Genomic DNA, 12,302 nt, shown 5'->3' on the forward strand with positions numbered 1-12,302 from the left:
ACCTGAAATGAAGCACACAAATGGTGTCAAAAAGGCAACGTGAAGTGATCAGCCCAAGCAGCCAGGACTGCAACTATAAAACACAGAATTAGGAAAGAAACGTTCGCTCACTCATATTAGCAAAGTAAACTCGACTCATTGGCGTCCAAGTTAGTCCGGTGCAACCGAGGCCGATGAACGCTCCCCCACAGCTGTCCTGGTATCTACCTACGCCCCAGTTCTGCAGGGCTTTAAATCGGACAGTCAAACTAGTTAGTTACAACACTGTCACGAGGCCTCTGAGTGGGTGAAGCAGTAAGAGTGCCTAAGGTAAAGCAAGCCATCATCAAGGTCACAGATTTACCAACAAGTCAGAAGTAGCAGAAGGGACATCGCACATCTGTGACGACTAATACACAACAGGAAGAGACATGTAAACTTTGATTCTGCTGCCATCAAAGCAAGTGACACGCGACCCATGAAAAGGCATTTATAGGTGTTTCTTTACCAGGTGCCTTATTGTTTTTCTTTTGTATAGGCACAATTATTCAGGTATGACCACTGCCTTCCTCCACTTGAGACCCTGATCAATCTGGTCTTGTGCCTCAAGTCAGGCAGTACTTCAATATCGTGATGAATGCATTTTAAACAGGCCAGTTCAGTATTTGGTGCAGTAAGACATTTCTGAAGAGAATAGTTGCGCCTATTGAAGTCTTACCAGAATCTGATAGATGTGTGTAGTAGAAAAGGGAGTTTTATTAAGGACTGCATTGCCAATCATTACTAATAAAGCTTTAGACAGCTACTATCATTGATTGATTCCAGCCGAATGGCCATTATGTTCAGTTATGTTCGATTTATTTCCATTACATTCTCATAAGTTAAATGAGAATTTCTACAGTAATTTTCGTCTTTCTGGTCAAAAGCTTGAAAACAGCACTGCCACCCAAACAAAACTGAAAGCCCAACAAGCAGTGGCAGAGCTAGTAGGCCTTGCCATTTGGCTTTGCAAAAAAGTTACCAGCATGGGAGCACAGCCTTTACAACGCAGGCATTACCATGCAATGCCTTTACCACACATCCCTTACCTACACAATGCCTTTACCAGGCATGTTTTTGCCACCCATACCTTACAACGTAGTGGTAATGAGATACAAGGTAAGTGTGTATCACAAGGAGTGTGCAGTTCCTAGGGGAGGGGAAAAAAGGTCTTTTTAAGAAGTGCCCTCACACACCCGAAGGATGTCATGCTTCATCATTGGGCCTCCTCTTCGTCGGGCTGGCACTGCAATGCCCGACAGGCACCCGCACAGAGATCTTTTGATGAAGCCGTAGGGTGTGTGGACTGGGTAGTGCAGTGAAAGAGTGAATTAAAATAAGTCTAGGGCAGTACAACTAATGTGTTTATTCTTTGGGAGCGCTAGCCTAATTAAAAGTAATGGGCCCCAATTGGATATTGTTGGACTTGGCCCTTTTTGCAGGGTCATCCCTAAACCTTTTGCCTTCCTCCTGTATTTTTTCTGACCTGTTGTTGGCTGTTTTATTACTCTGGGCACCTTACCACTGCTGATCATTGCTAAGGTGCATATGCTCTCCCTATGGTAAAATGTTGATGTTCATTGGTTTCCATGTTTGGCTTATTTGGTTTACTATCAGCCCCTAGTAAACTGCACCAGGAGTGCCAGGGCTTGTAAATACAAATGCTGCTGGTGGGCTTGCAGCACTGGTTGTGCCACCCACAGAAGCGGCTTAGTAAAATGTGTCTAGGGTCTGCCATTGCAGAACCCGCGTGCAGTCTGGTACGGTCATGCTGACTGCGCAAGTGCACCTACTTGCCAGTCCCTAAACCTTCCCTTAACTGCATATTAGTCACCCCTATGGTAGGCCCCAGGGCAGGGAGCATTGTAGGCATAAGGTAGGACATGCCCTGATGTGTGTGGCATGTCCTAATAGTGAATTAGTCATTTTCGTTTTTCACTATTGAAGGCTACCTGCTCTCCGTAGGCCAGAATGGGCTGCTGGAATTATTACACTCTATAATCCCAGTGGACTCAGAGAGCATGGTAGAAAGTCAAGTTTAGTATGCCTGAACTCAGAATAATAAAATACTTATTTTAGTAAAGTTTATTTTAATATCCTGTGTTTGTAAATACTACTTTTAGAAAGTTAGTATTTACTTGCCTAGCCATTTCAGTCCGCCTCTGCTTTGTGTGTGTGTGTGCTGCCTAGTTTCAGTGAGGGGCAGGGCTGGGGAATTCCAGGAGACAGGCTGGCTGCCAGGTGGTGGGTAGAGAGATTACACCAGGATGGGTGGGAGGAGTACACCTTGACTCTGAATAGACCTGTGCTCTGCCACCACAATGCTGGCTCCGCCCCCTGTGGAGCAGCTGATGTCTCTGCCCTGTGCACTGAAAGGAAAGAGCAGAGTCACCACAACAAAGTGCTCCAAAACCGGACTGACCCAGGCACAGGCCCCCTGGCGACAAAGAACAAAAGAAACTGTGCATAAAAGAAGGAGCCCTGCTCCTAAGAAATCAGATCCTGTTTACGCCAAGAAGAAACTCTGCCTGAAGAGGAGGACCTGGGAAAGTTACATGGAGGACTACTGTCTCTAAGCCTGAGAGACTGGCCTGTGGTGGTTGCCTTGCTGCAAGAAGGAGAGGAAAAGCCTAAGAAAGACTTTTGAATCTACTTGTGCTTCTTGAACAATCCCCAAGGGCTTGCTTGTGAACTTGCCCCCTGAACTGCGCCCCAGGAACAGTGGGCACTACCCCTCCCTGGAAGAAAGGAAGCTGCTGCTGGTGATTTGCAAACGTTGACCCCAGAGAACTTGTGTGCCCCCATCTCGCCGAGCAACGTGACCTCTGCCCGACTGTGCTGCTGTGAGCACCGTGACGGCCTGCCCCGCCTGGCCTGAACAAAGTGAACTGCTGCCCCCTCGAGCCGGAGCTCGCAACGCAAAGAGAGACTGTTGAATTCCAAGCCCCGAGCCTCTGTGGCTCCGAGCCGTAGAGATCACCGTGAGGATCGACGTCACGCAAGTTCGCCACATCTGGACGATGCCGACAGCGCTGCGCCGCTGAAATCACCCCCGAGCCGCCCCTCCTTCCACCTCGAAGTGTGCCGTGACGTCCTGAGGCACCCCACGAAGCATCGCCGTCCTCTGACCAAGTGGGACTGCAACGCGACGCGGGACGCCCTTCTGAGGACTGCCGAGGCCGCCGCGAACTCTCCCCCAAGGAATAAGGTACTGTGCTCTCCAAGCGCCCCTGTACGACGCGTACTCTCCTTGGTACAGTCCGTACTGCGCTACTGTCCCGGTACGCTGCTCACGCGGAAGTGTGAGGCTTAGCGAGACTTGTCCCAAGCCTGTACGATGCGTACTCTCCTTGGTACGGTCCGTACTGCGCTACCGTCCCGGTACGCTGCACACGCGGGAAGCGTGAGGCTCAGCGAGACTCGTCCCAAGCCCGGACGGCGCGTACTTGCGACTGTACGGCCCGTACGGGTTGAATATCCATACGCTTGCCCACGTGGGAAGCGTGAGGCGAAGAAGGAATCGTACGGGTGGTGTACGACGCGTACCGACGCCGGTACGACGCGTACAAACAGCGCTACGGTGCGCACAGACCCCAAAGAAGAGAAATTACATCCCAAATTGCCTTTTGAGAACTGTGGCCTCATGGAACATTGAGTACAAGTAACTGGAACCCTCTTGAAAATTGAAACACTGTATTTTGAAGCCTGCTTGAAGAGTCTATCTATAAAGAGCTTTATTTTTTATAAAATACAGTCTTGAGTCTCTGTGTGGTGGGTTGGTGGTTATTGTGGGGCACCCTAAATGCTTAACCTCATGCCCTCTGGAATCTAGCCTGACTGCTCACGCCACGTTACCTAGAGGGTGAGCAGGGGTTATTTTTCACGAGTAATCCTTTGCCCTGACTTAGAGGAAAGGGTCCCTGCTTGTCGCAAGTGCATACCTGCGCCAACCAGAGACCCCGGATTCTAACAGATTTGATGGTCCTATAGGGCTAATGTGGTGCTATGGGTTGACATGTTTCCTGCCAATTGAGCCCCTAACGGGTCTGGTGGCACTTCATCATGACCAAAAGTGTACTAAAAGTCTGTTTTTTTTTAGCACTACCGCAGGCTTGGTTCAGTTATTCGTTACTGATAACCAGTAGCAGTAGGACACCACAGGTTGAGTCATACCAAGGTGAAAGACTCAAGGGCAGGGGACGGAAACAATAAAAGAAGGAGAAACCAAGGTCTGGTTAAAACCAATACATAATGGTGCGACCACTCATATGTCGTCAAGACTGGAGAATAGCAATAATGCTTGGTGTGACAATAGTGGCTGCGGGTAGAAGTGCAGCGGTGCTGCGTGCGATGCCCTCAGGTCGCAGTGCAGCAGCGGCTCAATGTCGGTGTCATATGGCGTCATCAGTAAAACCAGGGTTGCGGTGTGAAGTGATGCGGTGCTCGTCGCGGTGCTGGCAGGTCACGGTGCAAGCAGCGGCGTGGTCATTGCTGAAGCGCTGTAGTTGGTTGACGAACTGGAGTCCATGGCGCAGGTGTCGGTAGGCCAAGGCTGCGGTGCAGGATGAGGGCGGTGCGTCATGTAGCTTTACGAGCGGTGCCCTCGAACCACGGTGCAGGCAGCGGCGTCTATGTCGGCGTGAAGCGGTGTTGTCGGGGATTCCAGAGCAGAGTTATGAAGCGAAGTGGTGCACAGTGTGGTGCCCACAGGTCACAGTGCGAGCAGTGGCTCGGTGGTTATGTCGTCAGATGGCATCGTCGGTGAGACCAGGGTCGCAGTGTGGTGGTGCCCTCTGAGGTGCCTTCAGGACACTGAGTCAGCAGCGGCATCTGGTTGCTTTTTCTTCTGTTGCAGCACAAAACCCAGTCCCCAGTGCTGGGGGCAGCAGAACTTGAAGTCTTTGCTGTTCCTGAGACTTCTTGAACAGGGGGCAAGCTCTACCTCAATCCCTTGGAGATACTCAAAGATAGAAGTTGTAGAAAGTTCAGTCCAGTCCTTCCACTGCCCAAGACAGAAGCAGCCACTGCAGGCCAACACAGCAAAGCACTCAGCAAAGTGGTAGTTCCTCCTCACAACTTCTCCAGCTCTTCTTCTTGGTAGTCTTCTTGGTCCAAAAGACTTCTAAAGTTCAGGGGTTTGGGCCCCACTTTTTATAGCCCAAAATCCTTTGTCCTCTCAGGGAGGGAGTGTCTGTGCCCAGCCAGAACCAGTTCTGACCTCTCTGGTATGGCTTCCAGGCAGGAGGTGGAGACGGCATTGTCAGAGGCAGGCCAGGCCCATTCAGGTGAAAGGAAATCTCCTCCCCCTACTCCAAATGCAGCCCAGGTCTATTCAGCCATTTCCTGACCCACCTAGACTATGTGGAGCCACTGCTCCTTCTCAGCCCCTGTCATCCAAAACCCAGACAGTCAATCCAGAATCCCAACAGAGGCCTACTGGATGGCTGAGCAAGAAAATATCTACTTTCTAAGAGAGATATTTTCAAACAGAATGTAAAAATCACCTTCACTAAAAGATGCATCTTTAGATTCTGAGTCAGGCATACTAAACTTAATTTTTTACCTCATTCCTAGGGCCAGTTATGTTTATAAGATGTTATAAACAAACTCCCCATTCTGTCCTATGAGAACCGGTAGCCTTGCAATAGTGAAAAACGAAATTGGCAGTAATTCACTATCAGGACATGCCACACACACCAGGGCATATCCTACCTTTCACATACATTACACCCTGCCCACAGGGGTACCTTTAGGGGTGACTGACATGTAAGAAAATAGAAGGTTACGGCCTGGTGAGTGAGTACACCTGCCAAGTCGACATGGCAGTCCCAGACTGCACACAAGCTCTGCAATAGCGGCCAGAGTTACATTTACAGGCTGTTTGCGTGGGTGGCACAACAATCCAGTGCTGCAGCCTACTAACAGCATTTGATTTACAGGCCCTGGCACACTCAGTGCACTTTACTAGGGACTGACAAGTAAATCAAATATGCCAATCATGGAAACACCAATCCATAACAGTTTACAACAGGAACACTTGCACTTTAACACTGATCAGCAGTGAGAAAGCGCGCAGAAACACTAAACCAGCAAAAACAGAGTCAAACCCGGGAAGTCAGAAGGCAAAAACTCTGGGGAGACGCGCCAAAAGATGCCCAGTCTAACACAAGGTACGGACACTGGTGATAGCGTCTTTAGGGTCTGCTCCCCTTTTTAATAAAATTTGGCCCTGGGGAATAGGGTCCCCGGGGCTGACGAAGACTTGGGTTGGAGGAATCATGCCCCCTCCACTTTTTAATTGAATTTCACCCCAGGTTTGGGGTCCTTGGGGTTAATGAGGCTTGGGGAGGCGGCCCATGGGGCCATTTCCCTTTTTAATGGAATTTGGTCCCAGTGTTGGAATTCTTGGGGCCTATTAAATCTTGGGGAGAGGGCTCCATGTCTCCTCCCCTTAATAACTATGTTGTGGCCCCTGGGAAAGGGGTCCCGGGGGCCCAAACGTCAAACCCTATACTGTGCATGCCAATGGCTGTGCACAGTGATGAGTTGGCAGCCTGCAAGGGGGTTAGCCACAGGGCAGGCCCTGCGTCCAACCCATCATCATGCACAGCCAAAGGCCATGTGCAGTTGGCTGCCTCCGAGTGGGTTGGTCAAGGCTAGGCCCTGTGACCGCCCCTCTACTGCACAAGGCCGATGGCTGTGCCCAGTGTGGGGTTGGCTGCCTGTGTTAGAGGGGAGGGGTTGGCCACAGTCCTAGCCCCATGCTAAGCACTGTGGCCAACCTCGCAGCATGGAGTTGACTGCCTGTCAGGGGTTGGAAGCAGGGCATGGCCTCGTGCCCTTGCAATGCACTACCAATTACCCCACATATTACATCACACATGACATTTTTTATGACATTGATCATTTCATTGCAAATGTTTCAGTGATATTATTGAGGAGAACACTGTGCATGGTGGGGGCATGAGTTATAGTTACATTAGGGCACGAGTGACTTACTTTAGATAGCTATAACTGGTGAATTTCTGTAATTTGAGTTTAAAAAGTTAAGTTGCAACTGAACGTTTTATCTAACTAAAACATTATTGTAGCATTTGTTTTTTTTGTGTGTATATTATATTACCTACTGGCGGTCGGCAGTAGGTAGTTATAGTTAGGACCTGGTTTCTATTTAAAAAGCGTTTTTCTTTTTGCAAATATCTTTGGCGCCATTTGACGAATCTTCGCGAAATTTTCAAAACTAATTGCCCACTCACGTCAGCTGTTGTGTTGAATATTTCGGTATGATTCATCAAGTGAGGGCTGAGAAAAAGGGAGTGTCCCAATACGCATTTTCTCCATGTTAATTTCCATAGGAAACTTCAGGCACTGCTACAGTGCGAACTGCTGAACGGAATTACACCAAATTTGGCAAAAAAATTACTCTTTGTTAAATGGTGTAAATCAGTTCAGTAGTTCCCAAGAAATATAAACACTTCTCAGATATACAAATACGGCCGTGGAGGATCCACAGTCCCTCCCGATCTCGTGCCTGAGGCATTTAATAAATATTTACTGAATTGCACCGAGAACCTTGGGTCTGCTCTTCGTCTTTCTATAGAGGAGTTGGAGCAGCTGTTCCTGAGGCGAACCCTGCGATATTATATATACTTATATACTTTAAAAGTAGGGGTTTCATTTACCTTATATATACACTTTCCATTTTGTTATAAAGGCATGCTTGGTAAAAGTGTATTCGTGGTAAACGTGTCCATAGTAAAGGCATGGTGTGGAAACTAACAGAAAGAGCAATAAACACCCCAGCACAATGATGTACATGCCTGCATTTGTCATCATGTACTGCTAAGGCAGCTCCAGCAGGATGGTGAGTCATCACATGTACTGGCAATGGTCATTTGAGCTCCACCATGACTTGTGCATGTGTCACGACGCTTGCACATACGTCATAAAACTTGGACACTTTTTGTACATTTATTTTTCCAAGACAGTTTACGTCCTTCTTGGAAAGTAAATTAAAAAAAAATTAAGAAAAACACATTAGGCACACAAATGCACATTTAGGAAACTGAACAACTAGCTAGCAAATTGCAGCGGCTAGACCTTCTTTATAAGTTACATTTTGACTGAAAAAGTGGAAACGGGAAGGGAGTGGAATGCAACGTAGGAGCTCCTTTGGGACTAATAAGCAGTAAAAGGTTGGATAAAAACAATATGAGCTTGGGGTGGCGGCGGCTGCGGTCCGTGTAGGTAAGAGGGGTGGGGCCAGGTTAGGGGGGGGTTTCGAGGGACGATGCTGAGGGAAAATGAAATAAATATAATTTCCCTCTGCATCGTCCCTCGAAATCCCCCCTAACCCGGCCCCACCGCGGTTACCTGCACGGACCGCGGCTGGGTGGAGGAGTTAGTGATATAATGTGAAGAGGAAAGATGCACACAGAGGAAGGGGAAATAGCAGAAAACAAATGCACCCCCATAGACTGCTGAAACCAAAAAACAAGCATTTGCAATGCAACAGGTCTTTGCCAGAGTTATAGCTATTGGCTTTGTAAATGACAAAGCCTTTTATATATGTGTTTTGGTTTGGAGTGTAGTTAATGTATGAACAGAGACACAGCCGCAGCACTGCAAAGAGGACTTAGAATGAGGACTTACGATTAAACCAAAGATGCAGCTAGCAGCGATGTCTAGAGGAAGTAGAATGAGGAATTACCGATGAGACAGAAGCAGGTAGCAGCACTGTGAAGAGGACTTAGAATGAGGTATTACCACTGGGACAAGAGACACTGCTGCAGCACTGCCCAGACAACTTGCAATGATGAATTACTGATGGGACCAGAGTAGCAGCTAGCAGCACGGTCTAGAGGACTCAGAATAAAGGAAATACTAACAGGAAGAGCAAAGATGCTGCTGTAGCACTTCCTAGAGGACTTTGAATGAGGAATTACAAATGGAACCGGAGTGGCAGCACTGCCTAGAGGACTTAGAATGATAACTCACAGACGGGACCAGAGAAGCAGCTAGCAGCACTGGCTGGAGTACTGAGAATGAGGAATTATTGCTGGGAACAGAGATGCAACTGCAGCACTGTCTAGAGAACTAAGAATGAGGAATTTCCACTGGGAGCATAGACAGTTGCAGCTCTGTCTAGAGGACTAAGAATGAGGAATTGTCAACGGGATCAGAGAAGCAGTTAGCAGCACTGCCTAGAGGACTAAGAATGAGGAATTACCACTGGAAACAGACACAGCTGCCACATTTGGGGCCAAATAGTGAAGAAGATTTACAACCTGTATACAGAAATGGAGCAGCAGAGCTCCGAGTCAGTCAAACATAATGAATACTAAAAACAAAAGACTGGGTGAAAGGGAGCTAGCGAGTAAAGTCTAATTTCTAACATTCTAACTTTGTGACTGCTCAACTCCATCTTCAGTGACCCAGACTCTGCAGATCATAAGTGAAAGCTAAGGTGTGATGGGGAGAACACACTGAGAAATGGTGGGTTGGAGGGTAAAGCAGTAAGACTGGTCAGCAGCTATAGTTTGCAACATTTCCAGAACACAAGACAGGCAATCGGTAAAAAGTGTGCAAAACAAACTGAAATGGACAGAAGCGAAATGACCCCTGTAACAGGGCCAACTGCAATGGAAGGGAAAGACAGACCAAAAGGAGGGACAAATGAGCACGATTTAGCATTCAAAAGTAAGGAATTTAGAAAGGCACCCGAAATAACCAATGACAAGAGATGGGCCGGCTTGAAGCCCATGTTCTGACTACACCATGCCTCGCAGAGCAGCGCATGTGTGCTGCTAGGCTAGATCTAATGATGTTTGGCCCGAGCACTTCAGGGCAACTCAGTCCAGCCCTCTGAACAAGTTTAAGCATCTTTAAATAAGAATTACGAAAAGAGATTATATTGGAAGTGCAGAACACATCTACTTTACACACAGTCACCTCCTGCTCTTAGTACTTAATTTGAGTTGCAGGTGGTGGTCACCTGAACTCCTATTTGGCCTTGAATTTAGAGCATGGACCCAGATTAAAAGACACACAAAAAATGAAAGAAAGAAGCTAGAGAAATGCAGGGAATGCAGGGAAGAGAGAAAGCAGTGATGAGAAAAAACCCAGAAGGGTGAGAGAAAGAAACAAGACATTTAAGGTGTTAGAAGAAAGGTGAAGAAGGTAGAATCAAGAATGGGGACACCTGCCTGCTATTAGGAAACCCAGGCAATGGACTCCTAGAAATAAATGTTTGGCCCAAGCACTTCTATGTTATTCTTTATATAAAGAGCAGATGCACTGGCTGCAATTAGCTGGTAAAGTTTTCTTTCAAGCTTTTAATACAGTGACAGCAGCTCCAGTAGGGCGTTGGAGTGCCGCCCCACTGCTTTCTCGCAGTGCGAGAAGCAGAAAATAAAATGGTATTTTAAATACCATTTTATTTTCTGCTTCTCATGCGGCGAAAAAGCAGACGGCAGGTGTATGCCTGGTTGGGGGAAGGCGGGAGCGTATGCCTGGTTGGAGGCGGGTGGGTCAGGGAGGAGTGGCTTGCACCACTCTGAGTGCCCGGACTGCGTGGGGGCCCTGGGGCCAACCAAAGCAGTCATGCACACTCTACATTGTCTCTATGTAGGCTGCTTGCAGCCTACATAGAGAAAATGGCCTCCCTACTTGTGCCCGGCTGGGCTCCACCAGGGACTCCGCACCAATCACTACACTGCCATTGCAGTGTTGTGATTGGCTAACAGAAGGGGAGGGAGCTGCAGCATGCCTGTTCAGAACGCGGGACCCCGGCCCAGGACTAGAGGCGGTGCGAACCCGCCTGCGAGTATGGAGAGCCGCAACTGGAGTGAGAACTTGCCTGTTGAGTTGTGAGACTGTCATGCCGAGACTTTTCCATGGCATACCTTAAGTCTTTTCTTCTGGGACATTTGCATGATGACATGTTCTGAATATGTGTACAGTTTCATACTCCGTGTTTTGAGTGACTATGTTTACTTCTGCATTTGATATTTTTGTGTACTTTTGTTTTATGTGACTGATTGCTTCTGCATGGGATCCTGCACCAGTTCACTCACAGTCATGGAGCTGAAAATGTTAATGCAGTGCACTACTTATTATTATTCCTGTTTCGAACCTCTGTATTTGATGTACACAACTACAGAGTTATGCAGATACTTGGTAATTCATCTGAGTCAGGGGAGACACCGGTTTCAGGGTACAGACGTCATCATGGAGTTCAGGAGAGGTCAGGATCGCTGAGGAGACTTCACTGGACAGGCGAGCCACTCGGACTCTGGGCATGGGCATTGGGTGCAGAGTGGGCAGGAGTCACAGTTCCAGCTGGATTCAGAGCCCTTAGACTTGGATTCTTCTGGACAGGGCTGCTGCCCTTGGGAGATCTGGTCTTTGTTGAAGAGTGGGCAGTCTGCCTCCGGTTTCTGGAAGTCGCTAGCCACAGAACAGACATCAGCCTCTTCGCGGAGTCTTAAGCTGGTGACAGGCCGGTAGGACTGGGACCAAGTCAGTAGTTGTCTTCAGGCTTTTCTGCATGGTGTCTTCTTCATAGGTTGCAGGAATCTCCTTTCTTGGTCTGGTAGAGACATCTAAATACTACATTTAGGGGGTGTTTTAGGGGAGTAGTAGATAGGGCCAATGTGCATTTTACCGAGTGTGACTACACCCAATATTATGGCACCCTCCTGTGGGAGGGGGCATAGACCTAGCCATGATTGGAGGAGTCCCCTAATCTTCAAGTTAGAGGGGACTGAAAGGTGTGCTTAACTTCAACTTCTCCACCTAAGCTTTCCTCCCCAAAGTGGGGGTGTAAATCAGGGGCTGCCATCTGCAACTAGCAGCTGGTGGTCACATTACAAAGGCAGCAGACCTTTGAAGCTTCCCCTTCAAGCCCTGGCCCATCCTGGGGTGCATATGTGACACCTCTGCCCAGGATGTTTCAGGAATGCCTCAAAGACACATGATGGTCACATTTGGAACAAGAGTATGGTGGCTGTTATAAGGCAGCCACATGCGTTTTCTGACAACACAACCTTTACCTCACAATCGTGTGGGAGTAGGGTCATTGATTCAGGTGTACAAGGATCTTGTAGGAGTACTCCAACAGTTTACAGGGGGAGAGTTAGAGAGAGCAGGAAACATGCATATCTCAAGGATTTTGTTGTGTAAGATTATCTTTGGTCTCATAAATGTTGTTGTTAAGTCTTGAGAAAGGTCACACTTTTCTTAGTTTTTACCTTTACCCTTGTTCTACTGTGCTTCTATGCAAA

The 12,302-nt window shown here is 48.0% G+C and overlaps 1 protein-coding gene across 2 annotated transcripts in view; it reads right to left on the minus strand.

Annotated features, from left to right (window-relative positions):
* ALDH1B1 (aldehyde dehydrogenase 1 family member B1) overlaps positions 1-12,302 on the minus strand; it is a 40,260-nt gene that overhangs the window by 4,724 nt on the left and 23,234 nt on the right. The gene's annotated exons all lie outside the window — the stretch shown is intronic.

This window comes from Triturus cristatus, chromosome 2_1 (assembly GCF_964204655.1).
Source record: "Triturus cristatus chromosome 2_1, aTriCri1.1, whole genome shotgun sequence".
Classification (NCBI taxonomy): domain Eukaryota; kingdom Metazoa; phylum Chordata; class Amphibia; order Caudata; family Salamandridae; genus Triturus; species Triturus cristatus.